Here is a 26,619-nt window from a genome sequence, read left to right on the forward strand (position 1 = left end):
GGGATACTTTGGGAGAACCAAGCGGCGGGTATAATTATCAATATACCGCACCTCAGAATTCTTTTATTGCTATGGAAGATATTACCCCGACTGGATGGGGTGATCAATTTGAAAATGACAAAAGTCTCACAAGTCCCAACACTCAGCAATATCAAAATCCACCTAAAGAAGTATGGGATACGCTAGGAGAGCCAAGTTGCAAATATGACTTTATGGTGAAATATTCCGCTCCTCCGAGCTCACAAATCGCCATGGAAGACATTGTCCCAACTGGATGGGATGAACATTATGATGACAATTTTACTCCTGAAAACACCAGGGAAACACCAAATAACGAGGGTTACTTTCTGTCACAGTACACTACTCAGCAGACTGCACAAGTCTCCCTCAAAGACATCATCCCGACTGGATGGGACGACCTTATCGAGTATCTCGCTCAGCCAACAGAGGTACCTCAACCTGGATCCTCATATCCAACAGATCATCCTACTTATCCCGAAAGATCACCGACTCATTTCCCCACTAATGAAATCAATGCTGTGGAAGATGAAGAAGACAACTGCAACTAGAACAGCTGGATACTCCTTGCTCACAACAATGGATTGAACAACTGGAAAACTGAGGATGTGATCTCCTTTGATCAGGAGTAAATGCAATTTCCTGTTTTCTTTGTGTATATTGTGCAAAGATAAAAATGGTTCTTGTACTATCAAACCATGAGCTTGAAAGCCGTGTGCCTTGCCCGAAGCACACTGGTCTTTTTATAAGGGTTTATCATATCATGAGCATGTGCATTCAATAAAATCATGGGACGTTTGCATATTCAAATTTTGTGATCCTTTTTCTTTCTTTTCTTTTCAAATAGCTATGTTTTCTTACACACACTCACATAAATAAAATGCAGATTCACATTCACGTTGGATCCAGTCGATAACGATTCTGCTATTGCCCGTCATGACTTTGAAAATCCAATCTACCAAACTGAGGACGAAAGTGAGGAAGATTGTGAAGTACCAAGAGAACTTGCAAGGCTGCTAGAACAAGAAGAGAAGGCTATACAGCCTCATGAGGAACCAATTGAGGTTATCAACTTGGGCAGCAACGAAGAAAAGAAAGAAGTCAAAATAGGGGCTGATTTAGAAAACAGTGTCAAGCAAAGACTGATTCAAATGTTGCAAGACTACGTCGAGATATTCGTCTGGTCCTATGAAGATATGCCAGGCCTTGACACGGACATTGTGGTTCATCGCCTGCCAATCAAAGAAGGTAGCACTCCAGTCAAGCAGAAACTACGAAGGAGTAGGCCTGATATGTCAAAAAAGATCAAAGACGAGGTTGAAAAGCAATTCAATGCCGGCTTCCTGAAGGTTGTAAGTTATCCTCCTTGGATAGCTAACATCGTACCGGTGCCCAAAAAAGACGGGAAAGTCAGAATGTGTGTAGACTACAGAGATCTAAACCGGGCAAGCCCCAAAGATGATTTCCCTTTACCTCACATCGATGTACTGGTTGATAATACCGCACAATGCAAGGTATTCTCCTTTATGGACGGATTCTCAGGGTACAATCAAATCAAGATGGCACCCGAAGACATGGAAAAAACAACCTTCACAACACCCTAGGGAACCTTTTGTTACAAAGTAATGCCCTTTGGTTTAAAGAATGCAGGAGCAACCTATCAACGTGCAATGGTAGCTCTATTTCATGATATGATTCATCAGGAGATAGAGGTGTATGTCGATGATATGATTGCAAAGTCCAACACCGAAGAAGAACATCTGGGTCATCTACACAAGCTGTTTGACAGACTCAAGAAATACAGGTTGCGACTGAATCCAAATAAGTGTACCTTTGGAGTAAGATCCGGCAAACTCTTAGGTTTCATCGTCAGTAGCAAAGGTATTGAGGTTGATCCGGCCAAGGTTAAAGCCATTCAAGAAATGCCTATACCCCGTACCGAGAAACAAGTCCGAGGATTCTTAGGACGTCTGAATTACATAGCCAGATTTATTGCCCACATGACTACTACTTGTGTGCCGATCTTCAAACTGTTGAAGAAAGATCAAGTGGAAAGGTGGAATGACAAATGCCAGTTAGCCTTTGACAAAATCAAAGAGTATCTCCAAAAACCGCCAATCTTGTTACCACCTGTGGAAGGAAGACCTCTGATAATGTACCTAACTGTGTTAGAAGATTCAATGGGGTGTGTACTGGGGCAACATGACGAGTCTGGCCGAAAGGAGCATGCAATCTACTATCTTAGCAAAATGTTTACCGATTGTGAAACAAGATACTCACTACTCGAAAAAACTTGCTGTGCCTTAGCATGGGCGGCTCGCCGACTAAGACAGTATATGCTAAATCACACCACTTTCCTAATCTCCAAAATGGATCCTATCAAGTACGTGTTCGAAAAACCTGCTCTCTCCGGAAGAATAGCAAGATGGAAAATGATCCTAACAGAATATGACATTCAATACACTTCACAAAAAGCAATCAAAGGAAGTGTGGTAGCTGATCATCTGGCTCATCAAGCAGTGGATGATTATCAAGCATTGAACTTTGACTTCCCAGACGAGGACATTATGCTAGTCAATGACTACAAACAACCAGGACCAGAAGAAGGACCCGAGCCAGGATCCCGGTGGACTATGGTTTTTGACGGAGCTTCTAACGCACTTGGCAATGGCATCGGAGCTGTGATCATTTCTCCTGCAGGAGGTTATACACCATTCACTGCCAGATTATGCTTCAGCTGTACTAACAATATAGCCGAGTACGAAGCATGTATTCTGGGTCTCAAAGCTGCAATCAATCTAAGAATCAAGTTCCTGAAGGTCTACGGAGACTCGGCCTTGGTAATTTACCAAGTCAAAGGGGAATGGGACACGAAGCACCCGAATCTAATTCCTTACAAAGAATATGTGCTGAGTCTGATTCCTTATTTCGAAGAAATCACTTTTGAACACATCCCACGCGAGGAAAATCAACTAGCTGATGCCTTGGCTACCATGTCATCCATGTTCAAAGTCAGGTGGGACAATGAGGCGCCGACGATCACCATTTACAGACAAGATGAACCATCCTACTGCAATGAGATCAATGCCGAAGGAACGGGAGAAAAACCATGGTTCCATGAAGTAAAAAGATATCTCGAAACTCAGGAGTACCCTGAAGGGGCGTCCATCAACGACAGAAAGTTTCTAAGGAGGTTTGCCGCCAAATTCTTTCTAAGTAATGGAACCCTATACAAACGCAACCATGACTCAACTTTACTTCGTTGTGTAAACAAGAAGGAAGCAAAACGGATTATGGAAGACATACACGATGGTGCCTTTGGTACTCATTCAAGTGGACATACAATGGCTAAAAAGATCCTCAGAGCAGGTTATTACTGGTCTACCATGGAGACGGACTGTCATCATCATTCCCGAACCTGTCACAAATGTCAGATATATGCAGACAAGGTACATGTACCTCCAGTCCCGTTAAAAGTCCTGACAGCTCCTTGGCCTTTTGCAATGTGGGGTATTGATATGATTGGAGAAATCAAGCCCACTGCCTCCAACGAACATCGCTTTATCCTGGTCGCCATTGACTACTTCACAAAATGGGTAGAAGCAGCTTCATTTGCTTTTGTCACCAAGAATGTGGTGGCCCGATTTATCAAGCACAATCTCATTTGTCGGTATGGCATCCCTGAACGGATCATCACAGACAATGGCACAAATCTAAACAACAGAATGATTACTGAACTTTGCACACAGTTCAAGATCAAACATCATAATTCTTTTCCATATCGACCAAAGATGAATGGCGCAGTGGAAGCTGCCAATAAAAACATCAAGAAAATCATACAAAAAATGACAGTAACCTACAAAGACTGGCATGAGATGTTACCTTTTGCTCTTCATGGTTATCGCACATCTGCGCGTACTTCAACAGGGGCAACTCCATTCTCCTTAGTCTATGGTATGGAGGCAGTTCTTCCAATTGAAATTCAAATCCCTTCCCTAAGGATTATGAAAGAAGCCGATCTAGACGAAGACGATTGGATTCATACCCGGTTAGACCAAATAAACTTGCTTGATGAGAAAAGGCTCGCAGCTATTTGTCATGGTCAATTGTACCAGAAGCGCATGATCAAAGCCTTCAACAAAAAAGTCAAAAGTCAAGCATACCAAACTGGTGGCTTGGTTGTCAAACGCATCATCTTACCACAAGGTGATCCCAGAGGCAAGTGGACTCCCACTTATGAGGGACCATTTGTAATCAAGAAAATATTCTCCGGCGGTGCCATGTTGCTTACCACCATGGATGGTGAGGATTTCCTACACCCTGTGAATGCGGACATAGTCAAAAAATACTTCGCTTGAAGAAAAGCTCGCTAAGTTGAAAACCTGAAAGGGCAACTTAGGCAAAAAATGAGCGTCTCGGTGGATTGAAAACCCGAAAGGGCGGTCCAGGCAAAAATTAGAGACTAAATAATACTATCCCGGTAGGCTGAAAACCTGAAAAGGCAGCCTAGGCAAAAGTTAGGGAATAAAGCGTACAACTATGTTCAGTTCAGCTGCCTACTCACCATCAAGATTCAACATATCGAAGACGCCGATCAGTCTAATCACTTTCTTTCAACAAGCGAGGGATGAGATGTTCGAAGACAGATTGGCAATAGCAGAATTGAAACTTGACTGGATTGTGTTCACATAGCTATTTATCTTTATAAATATTTTCCAAAGCTTTATGACAATTTCCTACTACTAGGATTTTTGTTTCCTTGAACTAATCAGCCTATCATGGCTTTTTTTCAAAAATCAATGCAGCTTAGGCTCAAAATCAACGTTTTCACTTTTTCTGTTTTGAATACGTAAACGTCCCAATGATAATTTTGAATGAACATGTGCATTTGAATATGATTGATGTTTACCAAAAAAAAAACAGGAACAGCATTCAGGTAATGTCTCAATCATTGGGACATCATCCCGAAATCAGCATCAGAAGAAAATCTCCAACAGAAATGCATTTCTCAGAAAATTCCTCGATAAGATTTTTCTCTCCAAACGAAGTGATTCGAGAAATCTTATCCCCCAGCAGGGCTGTTCCAGATTACTATCTCCAGAAGGTGTGGTCTCCACACCAGGACTTGGTCAAATAGTGCATCGGAGGATTATGCATCTTCCTCATTCCCACTCAAAAGATCATCAACAATCACAATACCTTCATCACCAGATGACTGACTAGCTGGGATTTATTTTCCCAATCATACATCATATATCATACATCATACATCATACATCATACGTCATACGTCATACGCATATTCATACACAACATATAATATTTCATGACAAACGCATACATAACATGCATATTTCTCCTTTAGTTAGAGAATCTCATGCATTACATACATCACGCCATTGCATATCATTAACTTGATTTTTCAGGCAGACGGATGTCTTCAACAAAGATGTTCTCAATCACATACAGTGTTCCCCTTGAACTCTATTCAAATAAGCAGTCCTCTCAGATATAATCAAGCCAAGGATTCATTCTGAAGAGATCTCTCCTTTCAAATCACTTATCAACTCAAAAACAAGCAACGCAGATCTAAAGCTGATACCTCAGACGGTTCCAGAACGATCTACCATCAAAGATCTAAAGCTGATACCTCAGACGGTTCCAGAACGATCTACCATCGAAGATCTAAAGCTGATACCTCAGACGGTTCCAGAACGATCTACCATCGAAGATCTAAAGCTGATACCTCAGACGGTTCCAGAACGATCTACCATCGAAGATCTAAAGCTGATACCTCAGACGGTTCCACAATGATCAACGTTCAAAATCTAAAGCGGAAAAACTTTGGACAGTTCCGTAACGATCATCCTCCTAGACTTAAAACGGTAACCTTGGACGGTTCCGAAACGGTCGACGCAGAGGTTCTCAAATCCTTCATCAAGATATAATCAATGGATTCATTCTGGTGAACAAACCATCAACACAATTGCCAGATGGCATTTGAAAGCCCATCTCAGGTAATGTTTCAATCTTCCAACCACATTTCTCAGACAACATTCAAAGACAAATTCCAACATCACTCCCGATGGAGGTAAGTGCAAATTTTCAGGGCATCTAAAATATTCAATCATCTTCCACCTTCAGATTTCAGACAATCTCTTCAGGTTTAAGAAGATTGAATAGGGGCAACTGTTATACCCCAAAATTTGCCCGCATCTTTTTTCAAGAAAACTTCAATCTTAAAATTAAGAGTTTCATATAATCTTGGATTTTCACATCCTGATTTATGAATACTTGATTTTTAGAATTTTTTCTTATACAGTATTTTGGCTTGCTGTTGAATTTATTCTTACGCAAACGCCAGTTACTGTTTATTACTTCACACACGCTATTTATTTGATATTTATTTACAGATAAATAGTACTGACACAATTGGTACAGAGTTAAATCTTTTGCAGGCGCAAAGTCCGGGATTCATACTGTACTGGTAACAAGTAAATTATTATTAATTTTTGTTTCCCACTAACTTTTGTACTATATTCCATTATTTTCAAAATCTCTTTTCAAATTTCTTTTTCAAAAATCAAATCTTAACTTTATTCTACACATCTCTCTTTTTCCCAACACTATCATACACTTTCTTTCAAATCTTACTTCCACTCAAATTTTCTTTTTGTACGGAATCACTTCATTCCCCAACGTCTCTATCCTTCTTTTCATTCTATAAATACCTCTCATTTTTTCCATAAAATCTCACATCAAATTCTAAATCATTTCTCAAATTTCTACTTCATATCCATTCTCTCTTCCTCCCCGGCAAAATGGCGAAGCGGATGGAAACATGTTTTCTTATGGTCATCACCATTGCTACGGTGATCATGTCCTTCTTCTGTCTGCATAGTCCTGAAAAATGTGGACCTGCGATGGTTACACTCCCGATCATCTATTTTCTGTTGGTCATAGCATGGGTTATTAATCGTCATTCTTAAAGTTTGCCGTATCTCTTATTTTCTTAAATGTACCGTTTACTCGTCGTACCGTTCATTATAGTATGTAATGTTTGTACTGTCAGTATTAAATGTTGTACTATTTGTCATATTGTTGCTTAATTATTCAGATAATATTTTGTGTGTTTTCTGCCAGTCAAATATTTATTTTTCTGTGCATTAAATGATTTTCAGGGTTATTATCGGTAATTTTGCTCGCGTACAGTAAATATTAATTATTTATTATGTCTGTGTTTTTTTAACAAGTCATGTAAATAAACTTTCATCTTTCACATAAAACAAAAACAACAAAAAGAAAATTAACTTTGACTGTTGATTTTTCACTCTAACTGTTACATGCCTGAATAGTCAGTTGACAGTCAAACTGCTGACAGTACAATTCTCCGTGTTTTGTACCATCAATCAAATCAAACTTTTGAATTTCAAAATTCCAAGATTTTTGTCCTAGAAGTCTTCTGAATATCACATGATTAGCAGAGACTCAGCACTGCACAAAAATCAGGTACGCTTAACTGTCTCCTACACAAACAGTCCCTGATTAGGGTTTATTGTTTTTTCAGGAGAAACAAGTTTTTGAGACCTCAAATGGATTTCATGGACCTCCATATATCTCAAAGTACCATCATACAAATTTTCAAACTTCAATTCACTCAGACGCACCGTCAGCAGCTCAAATAGTCAACAGACGACCCGTTTGACCAAAAAAGTCAACAGACAGTCAAAAATGAAATTTTTTGTCAACATCCATATTTTGTCAAAGGAATCATCATTTGATCATTGGATGGTCATAATTCATCAAGGAAAGATCAAAAATAACAAAACCCTAAGATTCAAAATTAAGGTTTTCTCCTAAAAAGTCAACTGAACTTTGACTGGTCATAACTCTCTCATCCTTCATCCAAAAAATTCAAACCAAAGCTCATTTTGAAGGAAATTCAATTATCTTTCAAATGAAATTGGTCCCATGGTCATTAGGTTCACCATTTGAAAAATATGAACCAAGACATTACAGGTCATTTTCAAAGTCAACAAAAAGACACTTTTTTCAAAAGGATACACAAGGAGCATCAAAAATCATTTTGACATGAGACCAAAGACATTGGTTAGAGGACTCTTTGAGTTTTCCAAAAAGTGCAAGATCTCCTTCATATGACAAAAATTGAGGGATTTACACCTTGTTGAAGTTGGCTAAATTTTGGGAAAATGCATAAAACCAACATTGCTCAAAAATGTATTTTTTCCAAATGGGGCCAAGTTTTCATAGTTCAAACATGTTTACCATGATACAATGGGCCTCCCACGACCAAGACAAAGCCCACATCATTTTTATTCATTTTTGGTTTAATTTTATCCCATTTAAAATTAAATTGAAAATGGAAAATGGAAGGATAATGATGTAGCTTTAATCTTAAGCTAAAGCCTCCACAATTGACTCAATTCTGCAGCAAGAAGCAAGTACAGCAGGCCTAGGGCAAGAGGTGTGGAAAAATTAAGCCATGGTTGCTTAAAATTCAAGCTTGATATATTAAAGAAATCAAGAATTCAACAAAGACATAAATGCTTCTTAGCTTAGTTTATAAGCACTTCAATGCTTATATAAAGGCTATATCACTTCAGCAAAAGGAGAGGACGAATTTAGAAGCTCCCATAGGCATATATCACTCTTGTAACAACTTGTAAAAATTCAAAGAAACTTGAAATTCGAATTTTAAGTTTAAGTCATTTTCAATACAAACTAAGCGTTCAAACATCATCTCTGAACTTCATTGAACTTGTCCAAGTAAATTTAAAGTATCAAAACCTCACAAATCGAGCCCCACAAGCCACGGTTTGTTCAAACATAAATCAACCCGTATTTGATCATACACGCATGCTTAGCAAGATGTAGACATATATTTGAGTTTAGTTTGATGTGTTGATCATTTCTGGAAGTTTAATTAAGTGTTGGATGCTTGTATACGAGGTTACCATTTTTAGGGTTCTTAGATCCTATTTAGGGATTTTCGTTACAAGCAAAATTAGAAGAAACTAAGGCCATATTCGAATTCAGGAGAGAAAACCCAGTCAAAAGAGCATGTCGCGAAAAATTTATGTTATGGTTTAACCCTATTCGCTATTTTGCAGGTTTAGAACACATCTATTATAGCGCTTTTCTCATAAAAACGCTGTTAAATGTGCTGGCTGGAGGTTGAAGATGATGAGGTGTCCTCACCTCATTGGATAGAACGCGCGCGCCAGTATTTTTGAATCCTGGGTTCCCATGTGCGCTTTCCATCATCTTTCCATGTGCCCTCAATATCTGAGCCATCTGATCTCATTAACTCTCAATCCAACGCATCAAAACACTCTCCATAACATGGACCTCATTTAAATACCACACCTGATTATTTTATTTTCTATTTTCTATTTTCATTTTAATTTCTTTGCAAAATTAGTTTAAATAATTCTAAAAATCCAAAAAATACACAAAAAATATTTTTAAGTTTCTAAAATAATATTTTGTTTTCTGATATAAAAATATTTTATTTTTCTTCATAATTTAAATATTTTGCATAATTAATTAGTTTATATTTATATATTTGCTTTTTAATTATTTCAACCAATCAAAAATCATAAAAAATTTGTTCTTTATATTAAATATTGTTTATATATCATAGGCTAATTTTGTACATATTTAGAATAATTTTCTCTTTAAGTTTTAATTATTTGTGTAATTATTTATATAATTATGTGTTAATTAACTTAATCAATTTCAAATCAATTTCAAAAATCCCAAAAAAATTAGTTTTGTTTTAAAATTAATTAACAAGCATTTTGAACATATTTTGAACTTAATTTTTAGGTTTGAAATTTATTTTCATCTTTTTTCCTCATTTTAATTTAATTAATCATGCATTAATTATAATTAAAAACAATCATAAAAAACCAAAAACACTTCTTTTATTTTCTTGCCATTTAAATTCCTAGATAAATGTATAGGTTGTCAAATTCATGTAAATAGCGTAGTTTACATTTCCTGCACAATCGATGTAATAGCGTAGATTTACTTTCCGCATTTTACATTTCCGCATTTTAAATTCCAGCACATATAAACTGCGTGTATGCCAAAGATAAAATTGAATCGTTAGATCACTAACTTCAAAGATAAAATATTTGAATCCAAACACAATCACACTTGCACCTCTTAGGGTAATCCCTTTCTCATTCTTTTCAAAATCAAAATCAAATTCTATTATTTCAAACGCAAAATCGAACTTTTGTTTATATCCGGTGAAAGGATAGATTTTTAAAGGAAATAGGATAAAGACCTTATAACTCAGGGTAGACCTCCTAATTTGCTTGCTCAAATCAAAACAAACAAATCTCTCATATATCATTGTTTTTCAAAATAAAACTTTCAAAAAGACAATACTTTGTATATATCCAAACAAGGATCATTACGAAGTTAACGTTCTTTTTTCAAAAACATCTTTTGAAAGATAAAAACACTTTGTATACATCCTGTAATACGGTGAACTGACTTTTATAAGCGAAATGTTGCGGATAGCAAGAGTCGCCACCGACTTTTATTTTATCCAATTGGAAAGGCTAAAAGAACAGGAAAATACCTTTTAAATAAAAAACAGGGTTCGGGGGATAATTATGCAAAGGGAAGGTGTAAGGCACCCTTTGCATCCATGGTTTTCCATGGGCTCTTAATTGCTTAGCTCGCTTTTGTATTGTTTGAAATGTTTGAAAATGAGGTGTGAAAAGTAAAAGATTTCGTTAAGGACTTTAGCTTGTAAATAAGCGTAGCCTTGTTTTGAAAGTGTTTGAAAAGGAGTGGGAAAAGAGTTTGAATTTGAATTTGAATTTGAAAAAGAGCAAGCAATTAATAGCAACTACCCTAAGTTTTAAAAACGTTCTTTTAGCTTTTCGGGTGAAAGGATCTATCCATGCCATGAGAGGGCAGGAAGTCTTTCAATTGGATGTTAAGGGTCATCGAGAAATCGTTCGCCATAAGACTGTCCCTTGCCATAAAGAGGGCAGGTAGTCTAAGGGAAGGATATAATAGTCATTTTATCTTTTTTTTGGCATCATGCGAGGATACCTTAGCAATAGGGACAATTATCTTTATAAGGCAACCTCGAGGGAGTTTCAATAACTTTGAAGGCAACATTGCTTTAGGTATCCTCGGAATCGAGGGACTTGACTATTTTAAGGCATTATCAATAAGGAAACAAGGCAGCAAGTAATAAGGCAACAAGGCAACAAGGCAACCAGAGGGATTACCCTAAAGGTGTGTGTGTGGCACAATCAGGTGGTTAATTCAGATATTTATCTTATAATTAGTGAGCTAATTTTTTTAATGATCTTGCACTCCCTGTGGTTACTAACCACAACAGTTAATAATTAATTTTTAAAGGCAGAAAATAAATTCCTACGCTATTACAATAAACACCTGCGGGGATGGGAGAAATTAAAAGGCGGAAAATAAGAAGGGTCAATAATTAATTTTAAACATCCTTGGACGCTTTGATCTTCCTCGAATCCTGAAAATTAAAAGGAAAATAAAATAAGGGTGAGTGCATTGACTATTCGAGGCAAACCCTATTTTGGGCAAAAGGCAAAAAAAATAAAATAATATTTGAATAAAATAAAATAAAATAAGGAAGGATTGGAAACTTAGCTCTGATGGTGCGTAGTCGGAGAATCTTGGCTATCCCTGAAAAATGAAGAAGAGAAAGGGAAAGAATTGGGCGCGAAAATAAAAAGGCAAAAATAAAGCAGGATATTTAAAGCAGAAATTAAATAAAAGCAAAAAATTAAAATTAGAATGGTATTTAAGCCAAGAAAGAGTTAAAAACTTAGCTTTTTAGTGGGTAAGGCGTGTTGTCGGAGGATTTTGATTAAGCCTGAAAATTGGGCACAAAGAAAAGAAATTGTGAGTGCATTAAAATTCCCAACAACAATTATAATGTGGCAGATTAAAAAGATTAAAAATTAAAACGGTAATAATTTAGGCAAGAGATAACAAGGTAAAAGGCAAACCCCAAAACAGTGATTAGTTATCATGCTAACATCAGAAGGCATAAAAATAATTTAAATTAGCCTAAAATTAAATTGTTATTCTAAAATAGTTATTAGCTTAAAAACCAATTTAAAACAAACTATTTTTAACATTATAAGCAAAATCAGGTTTTCGATTAAATTATTGGCAAAATATATTATTAGTAGTAAGTATAAATTTTGGGGAAAATAATTAATGAGAAAAGGCAAAGAAATAAAATTGGAATAAAACAAAAGAAAATAAGAATTATATAATAAAAAAAAACTAAAATTTTTAAAAGGAACTTAGCTGGGCGCAATGATTCAGTGAGGGAGGGTTCTGAGGGAGCATGGTGGTCCGTCCTTTCCCTGTGCGTCGGATCAATTGAGATGGAGATCCTACGGCCTGGTCCTGAGGGCGTATCCTGGGTATTCATGGTCTGGCTGCACATGATCCTTGGGAGAATACAAACAAACAAAGTCTCAAAATAAAATGGAGGACTTAAGGATCGAACCCAGGTCCTCCTCTTAACATTCATCATACACTTGCCACCTGCGCTATGTTACATGATCTGTCAATGGTACACATTAAATAAAACAAATATTAAATTTAATAGAGAGTCAAAGGATGAGGCGCGTGGGGCCCATGCACGTTATGACCAGCCAACCACACGCGAGTAAGTAGGCTTTGAATTGTTGACTGACTGATCAAAGAGTGACACGCGTGGAGAGAGAGGGATGAATTCTGACTGGCGAATTGGGATGCGCAACGTGGCAGGCCCCTCCCCTCGTCGTCTTCTTCCTCACGCCTGGTTCAGATCTGCTGCAAATTTATCTTCAAATTTTGCTGCGGATTTTCTTGTGGAAAATCCTTCGACTCTAAAAACCTGCGAAAACAACATTAATGCAAACAAAGAACGACCCATATTTATGTAAAAACCCCTCCTGAATCCATTGGTGAGGTTATTTTTGACTGAAACACTCTGTATCAGTGAGTTCGAAAGCGACAATTCCTTCAAGCTCATCAATGGCGTAACATGATTTAAGCATCGAATCTCGCATGCCACACGTTGGAACTGTTTTAAATAATATCCTGAACATGAGCAAACATATTAAATATGATAACAATGCATGGATGATGAGAAACGAATTCGTAAACTTTACCAAACCGGTCACACTGAATTATGCGATCCGGGGTTGCTTTAAGATGCTGTAAGGATCTGGATCAGTCCCTGGGAGACTCAGGGATATGAATAGAAGCTTAAAAGCGGTTGAAAGTGACTGGAGGTCGCAGCTGAGGTTTGCCCTAGTTTTGAGTTTTTTACGACTCTTGGAAACCTTGTTTCTCTCCCCATTTTTTTTCTAGGGTTTGTCAAGTTTGTATATATATAGGAGAATGATTAGGGTTTTTAGTTTGAGAAAGAAATCATGTGATTGAGGAGAATGAAATTTGATTGAAAAATCATATATTCTTTCTATTTTTGGGCAATCTCTCTCCAATCCCTCTTGAATGATTTTGAATGAGATCTTACTTGAATATATCCCCAATATGTGCTTTAGAAATAATCCAAAAGCAATCTTTGATTTTTTCCTCATTATTCACTTGATTTAAATTGAATTTTAAGAGAATAAAATCCAAAATAAAATAAATAATGATGATAAAATCAAGAAATTAGTCATGTGGGTCGTGGATAGGCTATAGATCATGTTTGGATCAAAAGAAATTGGACCTATTAGGAATAAAATTGATTTTGACAAATATTTTCCTTCATGCACCTCTTAAAAATCAATGAACTTGTATATCTTGCCATTTCCTCATACTTACATATTTTTTCAATTTCTTGGACTCTTTAGAAGCCTCATAGAGTCCTCTAACCAATGTCTTTTGTCTCATATCAAAACGATTTTCCATGCTCTTTATATGTCCTTTTGAAAAAAGTGACTTCTTGTTGACTTTTGAAAAGGACCTATAATGTTTTGGTCCATATCTCTCAAATGGAGCATTTTTAGACTTGGCATGTGAGAGACAAAATTGTAGGGAATTCAATTTCCTTCAAATTGAGCTTTGGATGGAAAATTTTTGATGTTCCATGTGGGAGTTATGGCTGGTCAAAGTTCAGTTGACTTTCTCCTATAAAAACCCTAATTTAGAAACTTTAGGTTTTGTTGATTTCTGAATTTTCCTTGATGAATCATGATCAATACTTGATCAAATGGTGAATGTTACTTTAACATGAGGATGTTGACAAAAAATCAGGAGTCTTGACTTTGCTTTGACCACAGTTGACTTTTTAGGTCAACTAGTCGACTGTTGACTTTCTGAACTTTTGAATGACCAGAACTTTGAGATAGGCCTTGATACTTGTCATGGAGGTAATGTAGGATATGTTGAGCCATATGAGATGTCTTGGAACCATTGATTTACTGATTTTCCTTGGAATGAACCCAACCCTAGTTCAGAGCCTTTGTATAGGAGAAAGTGTCTATGAAGCTTTGAACTTTGATTTGCATTTGTACAAGAGAAATAGTATGGGCAAATTTTGGGGTATGACAGCTGCCCCTGTTCAATTTTCTTAAACCTGAAGATGTAGAGTGGTATGTATGCCAGTCGGAATCTGAGGGTAGAAGAGAATTGAACACTAGAATGCCCAGAAATTTGCCCTCACCGAAGTAGGGACTTTTGTCGGAGATGGGCTTAAAGATGCCATCCAGGCCTCGAGAAAAAAAGTTTATTGGAGATGGGCTTAAAGATGCCATCCAGGTGTTTGGAGAAGATGTATGATTGAGATGGGCTTGAGGATGCCATCCGACTTGATATACTTGAGAGTCAGAATGTGTCGTACATTAGACTATTTCTGAGGAATAGACTTAGGTTGAGTCGTACGTTAGACTGAGTCTAGTTTGCATCAGCAGATGATGTCTGGAAAAAAAAACCGTGCGTTAGGCTGGAGAATAAATCGTGCGTCAGACTATTCTTAATTGCATCCTCAGATGTCTGGAAAACTGTGCGTTAGGTCGAAGAATAAATCGTGCGTCAGACTATTCTTAATTGCATCCTCAGATGTCTGGAAAACCGTGCGTTAGATTGAAGGATAATTCGTGCGTTAGACTAATCCGATTTGCATCCGTAGATGTCTGGAAAACCGTGTGTTAGGTTGAAGGATAAGTCGTGCGTTAGACTAATCCGATTTGCATCCGTAGATGTCTGGAAAACCGTGCGTTAGGTTGAAGGATAAGTCGTGCGTTAGACTAATCCAATTTGCATCCGTAGATGTCTGGAAAACCGTGCGTTAGGTTGAAGGATAAGTCGTGCGTTAGACTAATCCGATTTGCATCCGTAGATGTCTGGAAAACCGTGTGTTAGGTTGAAGGATAAGTCGTGCGTTAGACTAATCCAATTTGCATCCGTAGATGTTTGGAAAACCGTGCGTTAGGTTGAAGGATAAGTCGTGCGTTAGACTAATCTGATTTGCATCTTTTGTATTGAGGAATATTTGCCGGAGATGGGCTTAAAGATGCCCTCCAGATGTTGAGACTAAAGTGTTTGAGAAGTAGTCGTTTGAATGTCGATCGTGTAATAGATGGATTGGCTTTTTGGAGAGTTGGTCGTGTAGTAGATGAATTAGATCTCTGAGAGTTGACAATTACGGAACCGTCTGAGGTTATCGCTTTTAGATTTTGAAAAGTTGATTGTTTTAAGGAACCGTCTGAGGTATCGACTTAAATCTGAAGGTGGATCATTAAGGAACCGTCCAAGGTATCGACTTAACTCCAAAGATAGATCATTAAGGAACCGCTCAAGGTATCGACTTAGATCTAAAGGTAGATTGTTAAGGAACCGTCCAAGGTATCGACTTAACTCTGAAGGTAGATCATTAAGGAACCGTCCAAGGTATCGACTTAGATCTAAAGGTAGATTGTTAAGGAACCGTCCAAGGTATCGACTTCAATCTGAAGGTGGATCATTAAGTAACCGCCCAAGGTATCGACTTAACTCCAAAGATAGATCATTAAGGAACCGTTCAAGGTATCGACTTAGATCTGAAGGTAGATAATGTTTATTTGACTGCAACAGTAACCTGAAAAAGGTAAAGTTAGTTTTTTATGCCATGTCATGATGCATGTAATGCGTTTATGTAACGGGATTCTCAAAATAAATGAGAACCTCGCATGTTATGTATGCAGTTGTCGCGATGCTTTATGTATTATGTATGAACGTGTATGCAATTGTATGAATATGTTTATGACATGTGATATGTGAATATGATTTATATTGTCTTGATTGAGAAAATAAATCTCTGTATCCTTGTGGTTTTATTGTCCGATCTTGTCTTGAAGATGCTTAAATGGGGATTTATGGTTTCAGCTTGGGGATGATCCATAGTTTGATGTACCCTGATTTAGAGATATTAACAAACCATGTTGGAGAAGAGCAACATGTTGGATGACCGGTAGTGTTGAAGATGTAATCTCTGTTGGGGAACCATGTCTTTGTCGGGACGAGTATGTTTGAAGATATCTTCTTAATGATTACTCTGTGGGGATATGATCTTATGAACCTGGCTCTGTGGGGAGATGTGGGTGTCTTGGAAGTTGCCCCCAGTATCATAGTAACTTACTACTTATTTCAGGACACGCCACTGAGTATTGATCAAGATGTTGAACTGGACTTGCATAGATTTGCCCCAGTTAGCAGGAACTTTGAAAAGATGTGCCTCGCGAGGACTTTATGAGATGTTCACTATGGGCGATATGCCCCCAGTAATCATAGGCTCATGACAATATCTCACATTGATTGGGAAGTAGCTTTAGATATACTTGGATGCATGTCCCTGATTGTTCGAGCATCCATGAGAGATTCTCGGAATCTTGACTTGATTGCCCCAGATTGACTGGACAAAACATGTCATACCCCTTGTATACATAAGAGACATGGCTTCTTGGAGTAATTTTGTTTGTCGGGATAACTTTCAGTCATTAGCCATACCCTGTGCAAGTTTATTCTGATGCTAACATTTTGAAATTATGTAGCAGAATATGTTTAATAAGGAATTCATGAGATACAACGCATACATCTGTCTTGAGTTTTTGAAAAACATTAAAACTGGAGATGTAAAATCATGATATTTATAAAAACATGATGTTTGTAAAAAAATAGGATATCAACTTAACATTTGTAGTAAACCTTAAGGAGTCGAGATACCTTTTTGGTGACAGTATGCTTTCGAACTAACCATGCTTCAATTAGGACTTTCAAGGGTTGTAACGTGGCTTGGTTCACGGTTTAAGAAACAAAGGATAAAGGCTCAAAATTTGATTGTACCCACCATTCTTCGTGATGATCTTCAATCCTAAGCTCAGTTGATTCGACTTATGCATTCAGGTTCCAAGAGACTTTTGGATTTGCACCTTTGATAATGATGATGGTTCACAAGCAGAGAGAACTTTTGAGATGGCAGTCACTTCTTCCTTTTGGTAGTCACAACTTTGAGTTGTTCAAGAATTTATTGACTTCTTTTTTTCCATCTTTTTGATATCCCTAACTTTTGCCTGAACTGTCTCTTTTGAGTTAACAGTCAGCGGGACGCCTTGATTTTTGCCTAAGTCTTCTTTTTGATTTTTGACTTAGCAGGCTTTTCTTTGTATGTATGTTTTTTTTCCATTTTTTCTCTTTTTTTGAAAGATATTGACTGCCTTGTTTGGATGATTGGTGAACCGTCCTTGTCTTTTGATTGACATCTCCAACACTTCTTTGATGTGTGCGGATGAACGCTTGTGATTGAAACCTTTGTTGAAAGGTGTACTGAATGATTCTCTTAAAATAGAATGCACAACCAAATTAATTGAGAACTACCCTGCCCCAGGTTATGATCAAGGGTTTTAATTAGCACAAGAAAGGAACTTCTACTTCTTAGGCTCAAAGGGGTTGACGAGGGATTAACATCCTTATATCTCCACTGTTTAAGAATTGAAACAATGCCTGTACATCGTCAGCACAGTCCGTTCAAAAGCATACTGTATGAGGTTACGGTATCGTTTTCGTCATCCTCCCTCAAAAGGTATACAACTTTAGCAGGAGTTGAATATCACACAACGTATGCAAAGTAGAGACATAATTTAAAATGAGTGATAGCGAAATGATTAATTCAAGACAAACATATGCAATGCACTGATGATGATTATTAAAATATATAATGTCTATCATAATTCGAATGTTTAAACAAACATAATAGAAATTGCAAATGAAAGTAAAGCTAATGATCTTAAAAAGTTCATCCTTCTAAACGTTAATCAATCTTGTCGTGATTAGGCATAGGAGTAGTGCTCACCACAGGAGTCTTGGGACGATAGAATTCAATTTCACCAGCATCGATCATGTCTTGAATCTTGTTCTTCAATGGCCAACAATCATTTGTATCATGTCCAGGACTATTGGAATGATAGGCGCACCTCGCATTGGGTTTATAGCTAGGAGCGGAGGTGTTAGAATTCTTAGGAGAATCCCTCAGAGTAATCAATCTGATCTTCAACAGATGTTGTAATGCTTGAGCCAACGATATATTGATTTTGGTGAGTTGACACTTAGGTGCATCTGGCTTGCGTCGTTGTTGTGGAACTGGTGTAGAGATTCGGAGTATCCGGGGTTCGAGCTTCTGGAATGTGTATCTGATAGGAATGTTTCAGAATGTCCGGGGTTCGAGCTTCCGGAATGTATATCTGATTGGAATGGTTCAGAAGTCTGGGGGTCAAGCTTCCAGAATGTTCATCTGATTGGAACTTTCAGAATGTCCGGGGTTCGAGCTTCCGGAATGTATATCTGATTGGAACTTTCAGAATGTTCGGGGTTCGAGCTTCCAGAATGTTCATCTGATTAGGATTGATTTGTTGATGGTATTTGTCTGACTAGTTGGTCGACCTGAAAGGAAAAGTTAGTTTTATGCGATGTTTATGAATGTAGATGTAATGTTCAAGGATCGTTAGGAAATTTAGTTAGCTACATTGAAAAATGATTTGATCGCATCTTCGTTTGAAGAACTCTGATTTTTTGGATGTTCTTCTATGGGAATCGAGCTCACCATATCCAGTGGGTCATAGCCTCTGATTCGGGATACCTCTGATTTTGAAAGTATATGGCTAGAAGAAAATAAATCCTCTTGCCCCTTGATAGATACAGCGTCTCTGAATTGGAAGGTATGTGACCGGAGGAAAATAAATCCTCCTGCCCTTTGATAGGTACGGTCCTTGATAAGAGCACCTGAAACTGTGCGCCCTAAATTCCTAAGATCCTTGAAAGGGTTAGTTAAATCATGTTATGCTTATGATGTCATGATGTTATGCAATGCATCAAGCAAAGCGTAAGATGGTAAGGACGAGTGAGTCCCACAAGAAAAACCTGCAAGAAAACCAAAGGGTTAGTAGCAAGCACAGACAAGTCACACAAGTGTCCTTAGGTTTAAAGGCTTGCGTGAAGTTCGTAGGTAAGTATCCTCCCCACTGAAGTTAAGTTGGTTCAACTTGTCCTAGAATAGTAACCGGGTTCTATGGTGCTCATATCCCTGATCTTTCTCGCGGGCATTGTCTCAACATGGCACTCGATCGGCCAGCCAAAAGCATCCCTAGAGTCCAATCTCAATGAGTGTAGCATCGAGTATCAACCGGCTTCAGTCAGGAATCCAAAGCCAGCTATCTCGCTACTTCCTATAGGCCAAAGTCAAGTTCAACTAGGGTTCTAAGGGCGAATTAGTGCTTGTGACACCACGCGGTAGCCAAATGTCTCCTCGATCATATTCAAGGGCCATCAGGACAAACCAAAGTATCGCACTAACGGTGGCCACCAGTTCAACCATAACGATACATGTCGTACAGCCTCCCTGGTCTCATGCCACATACCTAAGGTACACTAGATCCGGGTGTAGGATCTTTCACACAGTAGAATACCCAAAACAACCTTTTAAATATAAATCAAACAAATCAAACAATTTAAAGTGATCCTAGCTCTAAGGTAACCCCTCTTTTATTCGAAAGGCTCCCCAGCAGAGTCGCCAGTTCTGTAATACGGTGAACTGACTTTTATAAGCGAAATGTTGCGGATAGCAAGAGTCGCCACCGACTTTTATTTTATCCAATTGGAAAGGCTAAAAGAACAGGAAAATACCTTTTAAATAAAAAACAGGGTTCGGGGGGTAATTATGCAAAGGGAAGGTGTAAGGCACCCTTTGCATCCATGGTTTTCCATGGGCTCTTAATTGCTTAGCTCGCTTTTGTATAGTTTGAAATGTTTGAAAATGAGGTGTGAAAAGTAAAAGATTTCGTTAAGGACTTTAGCTTGTAAATAAGCGTAGCCTTGTTTTGAAAGTGTTTGAAAAGGAGTGGGAAAAGAGTTTGAATTTGAATTTGAATTTGAAAAAGAGCAAGCAATTAATAGCAACTACCCTAAGTTTTAAAAACGTTCTTTTAGCTTTTCGGGTGAAAGGATCTATCCATGCCATGAGAGGGCAGGAAGTCTTTCAATTGGATGTTAAGGGTCATCGAGAAATCGTTCGCCATAAGACTGTCCCTTGCCATAAAGAGGGCAGGTAGTCTAAGGGAAGGATATAATAGTCATTTTATCTTTTTTTTGGCATCATGCGAGGATACCTTAGCAATAGGGACAATTATCTTTATAAGGCAACCTCGAGGGAGTTTCAATAACTTTGAAGGCAACATTGCTTTAGGTATCCTCGGAATCGAGGGACTTGACTATTTTAAGGCATTATCAATAAGGCAACAAGGCAGCAAGTAATAAGGCAACAAGGCAACCAGAGGGATTACCCTAAAGGTGTGTGTGTGGCACAATCAGGTGGTTAATTCAGATATTTATCTTATAATTAGTGAGCTAATTTATTTTAATGATCTTGCACTCCCTGGGGTTACTAACCACAACAGTTAATAAATAATTTTAAAGGCAGAAAATAAATTCCTACGCTATTACAATAAACACCTGCGGGGATGGGAGAAATTAAAAGGCGAAAAATAAGAAGGGTCAATAATTAATTTTAAACATCCTTGGACGCTTTGATCTTCCTCGAATCCTGAAAATTAAAAGGAAAATAAAATAAGGGTGAATGCATTGACTATTCGAGGCAAACCCTATTTTGGGCAAAAGGCAAAAAAAATAAAATAATATTTGAATAAAATAAAATAAAATAAGGAAGGATTGGAAACTTAGCTCTGATGGTGCGTAGTCGGAGAATCTTGGCTATCCCTGAAAAATGAAGAAGAGAAAGGGAAAGAATTGGGCGCGAAAATAAAAAGGCAAAAATAAAGCAGGATATTTAAAGCAGAAATTAAATAAAAGCAAAAAATTAAAATTAGAATGGTATTTAAGCCAAGAAAGAGTTAAAAACTTAGCTTTTTAGTGGGTAAGGCGTGTTGTCGGAGGATTTTGATTAAGCCTGAAAATTGGGCACAAAGAAAAGAAATTGTGAGTGCATTAAAATTCCCAACAACAATTATAATGTGGCAGATTAAAAAGATTAAAAATTAAAACGGTAATAATTTAGGCAAGAGATAACAAGGTAAAAGGCAAACCCCAAAACAGTGATTAGTTATCATGCTAACATCAGAAGGCATAAAAATAATTTAAATTAGCCTAAAATTAAATTGTTATTCTAAAATAGTTATTAGCTTAAAAACCAATTTAAAACAAACTATTTTTAACATTATAAGCAAAATCAGGTTTTCGATTAAATTATTGGCAAAATATATTATTAGTAGTAAGTATAAATTTTGGGGAAAATAATTAATGAGAAAAGGCAAAGAAATAAAATTGGAATAAAACAAAAGAAAATAAGAATTATATAATAAAAAAAAACTAAAATTTTTAAAAGGAACTTAGCTGGGCGCAATGATTCAGTGAGGGAGGGTTCTGAGGGAGCATGGTGGTCCGTCCTTTCCCTGTGCGTCGGATCAATTGAGATGGAGATCCTACGGCCTGGTCCTGAGGGCGTATCCTGGGTATTCATGGTCTGGCTGCACATGATCCTTGGGAGAATACAAACAAACAAAGTCTCAAAATAAAATGGAGGACTTAAGGATCGAACCCAGGTCCTCCTCTTAACATTCATCATACACTTGCCACCTGCGCTATGTTACATGATCTGTCAATGGTACACATTAAATAAAACAAATATTAAATTTAATAGAGAGTCAAAGGATGAGGCGCGTGGGGCCCATGCACGTTATGACCAGCCAACCACACGCGAGTAAGTAGGCTTTGAATTGTTGACTGACTGATCAAAGAGTGACACGCGTGGAGAGAGAGGGATGAATTCTGACTGGCGAATTGGGATGCGCAACGTGGCAGGCCCCTCCCCTCGTCGTCTTCTTCCTCACGCCTGGTTCAGATCTGCTGCAAATTTATCTTCAAATTTTGCTGCGGATTTTCTTGTGGAAAATCCTTCGACTCTAAAAACCTGCGAAAACAACATTAATGCAAACAAAGAACGACCCATATTTATGTAAAAACCCCTCCTGAATCCATTGGTGAGGTTATTTTTGACTGAAACACTCTGTATCAGTGAGTTCGAAAGCGACAATTCCTTCAAGCTCATCAATGGCGTAACATGATTTAAGCATCGAATCTCGCATGCCACACGTTGGAACTGTTTTAAATAATATCCTGAACATGAGCAAACATATTAAATATGATAACAATGCATGGATGATGAGAAACGAATTCGTAAACTTTACCAAACCGGTCACACTGAATTATGCGATCCGGGGTTGCTTTAAGATGCTGTAAGGATCTGGATCAGTCCCTGGGAGACTCAGGGATATGAATAGAAGCTTAAAAGCGGTTGAAAGTGACTGGAGGTCGCAGCTGAGGTTTGCCCTAGTTTTGAGTTTTTTACGACTCTTGGAAACCTTGTTTCTCTCCCCATTTTTTTTCTAGGGTTTGTCAAGTTTGTATATATATAGGAGAATGATTAGGGTTTTTAGTTTGAGAAAGAAATCATGTGATTGAGGAGAATGAAATTTGATTGAAAAATCATATATTCTTTCTATTTTTGGGCAATCTCTCTCCAATCCCTCTTGAATGATTTTGAATGAGATCTTACTTGAATATATCCCCAATATGTGCTTTAGAAATAATCCAAAAGCAATCTTTGATTTTTTCCTCATTATTCACTTGATTTAAATTGAATTTTAAGAGAATAAAATCCAAAATAAAATAAATAATGATGATAAAATCAAGAAATTAGTCATGTGGGTCGTGGATAGGCTATAGATCATGTTTGGATCAAAAGAAATTGGACCTATTAGGAATAAAATTGATTTTGACAAATATTTTCCTTCATGCACCTCTTAAAAATCAATGAACTTGTATATCTTGCCATTTCCTCATACTTACATATTTTTTCAATTTCTTGGACTCTTTAGAAGCCTCATAGAGTCCTCTAACCAATGTCTTTTGTCTCATATCAAAACGATTTTCCATGCTCTTTATATGTCCTTTTGAAAAAAGTGACTTCTTGTTGACTTTTGAAAAGGACCTATAATGTTTTGGTCCATATCTCTCAAATGGAGCATTTTTAGACTTGGCATGTGAGAGACAAAATTGTAGGGAATTCAATTTCCTTCAAATTGAGCTTTGGATGGAAAATTTTTGATGTTCCATGTGGGAGTTATGGCTGGTCAAAGTTCAGTTGACTTTCTCCTATAAAAACCCTAATTTAGAAACTTTAGGTTTTGTTGATTTCTGAATTTTCCTTGATGAATCATGATCAATACTTGATCAAATGGTGAATGTTACTTTAACATGAGGATGTTGACAAAAAATCAGGAGTCTTGACTTTGCTTTGACCACAGTTGACTTTTTAGGTCAACTAGTCGACTGTTGACTTTCTGAACTTTTGAATGACCAGAACTTTGAGATAGGCCTTGATACTTGTCATGGAGGTAATGTAGGATATGTTGAGCCATATGAGATGTCTTGGAACCATTGATTTACTGATTTTCCTTGGAATGAACCCAACCCTAGTTCAGAGCCTTTGTATAGGAGAAAGTGTCTATGAAGCTTTGAACTTTGATTTGCATTTGTACAAGAGAAATAGTATGGGCAAATTTTGGGGTATGACAGCTGCCCCTGTTCAATTTTCTTAAACCTGAAGATGTAGAGTGGTATGTATGCCAGTCGGAATCTGAGGGTAGAAGAGAATTGAACACTAGAATGCCCAGAAATTTGCCCTCGCCGAAGTAGGGACTTTTGTCGGAGATGGGCTTAAAGATGCCATCCAGGCCTCGAGAAAAAAAGTTTATTGGAGATGGGCTTAAAGATGCCATCCAGGTGTTTGGAGAAGATGTATGATTGAGATGGGCTTGAGGATGCCATCCGACTTGATATACTTGAGAGTCAGAATGTGTCGTACATTAGACTATTTCTGAGGAATAGACTTAGGTTGAGTCGTACGTTAGACTGAGTCTAGTTTGCATCAGCAGATGATGTCTGGAAAAAAAAACCGTGCGTTAGGCTGGAGAATAAATCGTGCGTCAGACTATTCTTAATTGCATCCTCAGATGTCTGGAAAACTGTGCGTTAGGTCGAAGAATAAATCGTGCGTCAGACTATTCTTAATTGCATCCTCAGATGTCTGGAAAACCGTGCGTTAGATTGAAGGATAATTCGTGCGTTAGACTAATCCGATTTGCATCCGTAGATGTCTGGAAAACCGTGTGTTAGGTTGAAGGATAAGTCGTGCGTTAGACTAATCCGATTTGCATCCGTAGATGTCTGGAAAACCGTGCGTTAGGTTGAAGGATAAGTCGTGCGTTAGACTAATCCAATTTGCATCCGTAGATGTCTGGAAAACCGTGCGTTAGGTTGAAGGATAAGTCGTGCGTTAGACTAATCCGATTTGCATCCGTAGATGTCTGGAAAACCGTGTGTTAGGTTGAAGGATAAGTCGTGCGTTAGACTAATCCAATTTGCATCCGTAGATGTTTGGAAAACCGTGCGTTAGGTTGAAGGATAAGTCGTGCGTTAGACTAATCTGATTTGCATCTTTTGTATTGAGGAATATTTGCCGGAGATGGGCTTAAAGATGCCCTCCAGATGTTGAGACTAAAGTGTTTGAGAAGTAGTCGTTTGAATGTCGATCGTGTAATAGATGGATTGGCTTTTTGGAGAGTTGGTCGTGTAGTAGATGAATTAGATCTCTGAGAGTTGACAATTACGGAACCGTCTGAGGTTATCGCTTTTAGATTTTGAAAAGTTGATTGTTTTAAGGAACCGTCTGAGGTATCGACTTAAATCTGAAGGTGGATCATTAAGGAACCGTCCAAGGTATCGACTTAACTCCAAAGATAGATCATTAAGGAACCGCTCAAGGTATCGACTTAGATCTAAAGGTAGATTGTTAAGGAACCGTCCAAGGTATCGACTTAACTCTGAAGGTAGATCATTAAGGAACCGTCCAAGGTATCGACTTAGATCTAAAGGTAGATTGTTAAGGAACCGTCCAAGGTATCGACTTCAATCTGAAGGTGGATCATTAAGTAACCGCCCAAGGTATCGACTTAACTCCAAAGATAGATCATTAAGGAACCGTTCAAGGTATCGACTTAGATCTGAAGGTAGATAATGTTTATTTGACTGCAACAGTAACCTGAAAAAGGTAAAGTTAGTTTTTTATGCCATGTCATGATGCATGTAATGCGTTTATGTAACGGGATTCTCAAAATAAATGAGAACCTCGCATGTTATGTATGCAGTTGTCGCGATGCTTTATGTATTATGTATGAACGTGTATGCAATTGTATGAATATGTTTATGACATGTGATATGTGAATATGATTTATATTGTCTTGATTGAGAAAATAAATCTCTGTATCCTTGTGGTTTTATTGTCCGATCTTGTCTTGAAGATGCTTAACTGGGGATTTATGGTTTCAGCTTGGGGATGATCCATAGTTTGATGTACCCTGATTTAGAGATATTAACAAACCATGTTGGAGAAGAGCAACATGTTGGATGACCGGTAGTGTTGAAGATGTAATCTCTGTTGGGGAACCATGTCTTTGTCGGGACGAGTATGTTTGAAGATATCTTCTTAATGATTACTCTGTGGGGATATGATCTTATGAACCTGGCTCTGTGGGGAGATGTGGGTGTCTTGGAAGTTGCCCCCAGTATCATAGTAACTTACTACTTATTTCAGGACACGCCACTGAGTATTGATCAAGATGTTGAACTGGACTTGCATAGATTTGCCCCAGTTAGCAGGAACTTTGAAAAGATGTGCCTCGCGAGGACTTTATGAGATGTTCACTATGGGCGATATGCCCCCAGTAATCATAGGCTCATGACAATATCTCACATTGATTGGGAAGTAGCTTTAGATATACTTGGATGCATGTCCCTGATTGTTCGAGCATCCATGAGAGATTCTCGGAATCTTGACTTGATTGCCCCAGATTGACTGGACAAAACATGTCATACCCCTTGTATACATAAGAGACATGGCTTCTTGGAGTAATTTTGTTTGTCGGGATAACTTTCAGTCATTAGCCATACCCTGTGCAAGTT

Source organism: Vicia villosa, linkage group LG6 (genome assembly GCF_029867415.1).
Source record: "Vicia villosa cultivar HV-30 ecotype Madison, WI linkage group LG6, Vvil1.0, whole genome shotgun sequence".
Taxonomy (NCBI): domain Eukaryota; kingdom Viridiplantae; phylum Streptophyta; class Magnoliopsida; order Fabales; family Fabaceae; genus Vicia; species Vicia villosa.